The following is a 3,946-nucleotide window of genomic DNA, read 5'->3' as shown; positions in this document are numbered from 1 at the left end:
TGTTAGGTGTAACTTACCTTTCTTCTGCAGCTGTCCTCACCAGCCATTTCCACAAGCATAGACTGTTTATGTTCCATCATACAAGTTATTATGTTATTTTCACTTTAGTAATTTACTAGTCTGAAATGTTTCTCATCTCCTACACATTCCCCAGGACTTACTGCTAGTGGTTTCAGGCTTCAGTCATACTGACTGAATCTGGATGGAAATTTGACTATATACAGCTGCAGCACTGCTAGGTTTCACAAACCACAAATTCACCTAAGCAGATCATCTGTTCTGCAACTGCATTGCCAAGACATTACCAACCGTACTATGCATACACATTAGGCTTTATGTCTCTTATACTCTATTTCAGACTGCTAGAGACTTCTGCCTTTCTGCTTCTTTTGAGAATAAAAAAAAAAAAAAAAAAAACTAAGGAGGGAAACAAAATTAGCAATAACGGAAGACTGGGGAGGACAGTCTCCCAGGCTCACACTTGAGGACCTGAGTTTTCTTCCACTTAACTTCTGTCCTGTCCCTAAGCCTCTTTCCTGGACAAATTCTGTTCTCTTTGCTGTTCAGTCACCCAATCCCTTCATACCACTGCAGGCATTCCCTTCTTATACCAGACACTACCATATTTATTTCTCCTTCATGAACCCAAGCATCAGATATTCCTTCTTGGAAGTTCAACATCTACTAACTTCATCACAATATTTAAGACATTACTGGCAAGACAGGATTTACCTTCAGCTGTCTTTAGTCTAGCAATATTAGGTACAAAATTATAACTTAGTACATAAAGTGTTCCATTCTGTAGGTTTGTAAAAAATACAATAACCATGATTGATTAATGTTTAGCCTTATCTTGACATAATTAGCTAGAGTTGGTCAAGGACAAACGAGAAAGAATAATGATCTGTTAAAACCAAAGCATTTTTACAGAAATTCTACTGGCTTCAGAGAACATTCAGTGAAACATCAGTAGAAAGAATGAGGGTTTCTTGCTAATTCACCATATATGTTTATTAGAAGTTGAGATTTTTTAAGATCTGCAGAGCAATCTCATTAACTATGCTAACTAGGGATAGAGGTCTTGGTACCTTTCACCACTTCAGTGGGTGGTCTTAAAGGATCCAGACACCCTACAGATGCAAAAATCAGGTCAAGGAATCCTGGGGAATCAGAAACAAAGTAGGTATCTGATTGATTCCAGTTAAACAAAAAAAATTGATTAAAAAATAAAAATGGTAATTACCAGCAAAAATTTTTTGAAAGACATTCAGAAAAGCAGTGTCATAATAAAGTAAATTCTAACAAGTGAAAAAACCTCAGTGTCACATATGTAATAACTTATGGCTTCAGAGTCCCCCAAACGTTGTGTGGCTGTCTTATCTTCCATAGGCTTCTATCTTTTGCCAAGAAAAAAAAAAATGCACTTAAGCCTTTGAAATTATGCTACTGCACACATCCAGTGGCATCAAGATTCTGGCTGACTTCCTAAACAGATTTAAGGAGAAAACAGATATTGAAAATCTAGAAATCAGGTTATCTTTGCATTTAAACTGACATAAGCAAGCATGAAAACAATCCTGGTTATAGCAGTGGCTTCCTTTTGCCCTGAAATAAGTGAATGATTAAGATTGCTCATGGTAAAGAGAAGGCAGAGATAGTGATGTCCACTTAGAAGTTTGGAGGTTAAAGAGACTGTCAGGAGGGAGGAAGAAAAAGCTAGTGGGATAATCACATTCAAAAGAGTAACTACTTGTTTGTCATCCCTCTCTACACACTTTGGAGCCATCTAACAGTAACAACATACTACTAACAGCAGTTTCTATCACTGCTTTTGAGTTCTGCTGAGTCAACTTACTACAGTCTAGAATTCAGCGATCTAATGAAGGGAGACAGTTCTCCAGTCAACCTGTTACTTTGATCTGATAACTAATTCTACCTGAAAGACTGAGAGGATCCTTTTGAAACATACCAAATCACAATGGATTTCATATTCCCAAGATGATGCCTAACCTGCCTCAATCAGGTAAGCCACATCACAGTACCTCAACCATCAGTTGGTATCTTCCACAATTAGTCAGCCTTATCGTAGGATGAGCCAGTCCAATTGAACTAAGAATAAAAAAACTTCACATACAATATCTGGAAACATAATATTTTAGGGTAGCATATTTTTTGAGGTCATTATCCTCAGGAAATTCTCCATTCTCATCAAAACGTTTTCCTTGTGTTTTGTGCACTCTAGCACAATGCAGCATGAGAAACACATCAGGGAGAAAATACAGGAATTTTTAAGAAATAAACCATAACAACTAGCCCTTTTAATGTGCATCATTTAAGCATAGTATAATGAAGTATTATGTGATAATTAAGTGTGAGAAAAGTAGCTCAAATATCTATCTAAAAAGGGAAGCCAGGATATATAGTTTCAGTAATAGTGACAAATGTTGATGTTTCACATCAGTCATCTTCTAGTTCAGTTGCAGATAGAAACAATACAAAATGAGAATAAAGGTATTTAATATTAAAAAAATAAAATTTTGAAGTTTTAATTGCAGTTTACGCCCCTTCAGAATTTGTTTTTGTTATTGCACTGTTAACCCAGAGAGAAGAAAAATTCTTATTTGCCATGCAAGCCATAGATTAAAATGAGAACAGAGGAAACTAAATTAGGAACAGAAAAAAAGCCTACAAAAATTAAAATATTATTTAAACAAGGGTACTATCTGACATGTCCATCTTTAATTTTTTGTAGGGTTGCTGGTTTTAGTAGTAAATGCCACTTCAGCAACATAAATATTATTTATTAAACAATTCCTTATTCCTTACCCACAAGCTTTTTTATTCCTGAAACTCCTCTATCCTATGTAACAGATGCAGCACCTGTCAGAAAATAAAGCATGTTTATATTTTACTTTGCACAAAGAGCTGAATTGTCATTTCCTAGCTTTTCAGTATGAATATAATGTTGATGTAATCGTGGACAACTTAAATGCAATATCCCATCATAAACCAAATCGGCCAGAACCTCCATCATGTAAAACTATTTCATGAGGAAGAGGGTTGAGCAGAAATATGACACTCACTTTTTAGGGGATTTTACTTTTGTTTGCTGAGCCTGGGAACACCAATGTGTAATTCTAGTCTCTGTATGGAATGCTGTACGGTTTTAAATCATTGCATTCATTCCCCCCAAAAACCAAAGGACACTCGGTCTAGATAATGATATTTCCAATACAGCTCTTTCCCCATACATCTAGCTCCTTTCTATTCTGATTTTCTTTCCTCTTCTGGTTTCCAACCCTTTGATAATGCTTTACTTTTGAAAGTTTTTTCTTCCTTTAAAGAATAGTAATCTTGTATAAATTTCTCCCTCAGACTGGGGAGAAACTGAACAAGACATGCTATATTTATTATTGCTACCTATTAGAAAATGTAAAGTAAAGCTAACATTTACATTATAAAGAACAGAATCAGATATTGTAGATTTAACTTTAAAAATATGCTTTTCAAAAACTTTTAAAGAGGGCAACCTGAAGTGAAGGGTTAATGTTTATAATACAGCAAAGCTTCTTAATAGAAATCCATGATTATTTTTTTAACATCATAATATTAAACTACTACTTGAAATATTATCGTGCTATTGACACAAGTGCAGTTTTGGACAGAATGTTCTAGCAATGAAATCCCTACTTGAATTCAAGAGATGCATTAAAACACAGAAAAGATTGTCACTCCCTTGGAACGTTTGATAGAAAGTACAACCTTCAAAGAGATCCGTGCACAAGAAGTTCAAAGGACTGGCTGCAGTTCTGACAACTTAGCCACTGAAATCAAGCCCCTTACCTTGCAATCTAATACTATAAACTTGATCAGATGCATAAAATTATGTAAGGCTAATTCCCAAACTGTGGGAGATTATTCTTTAAAAGGAAGTAGTGTCCACAAG

Source organism: Strix uralensis, chromosome 6 (genome assembly GCF_047716275.1).
Source record: "Strix uralensis isolate ZFMK-TIS-50842 chromosome 6, bStrUra1, whole genome shotgun sequence".
Taxonomy (NCBI): domain Eukaryota; kingdom Metazoa; phylum Chordata; class Aves; order Strigiformes; family Strigidae; genus Strix; species Strix uralensis.
This window is presented reverse-complemented; position numbering follows the sequence as displayed.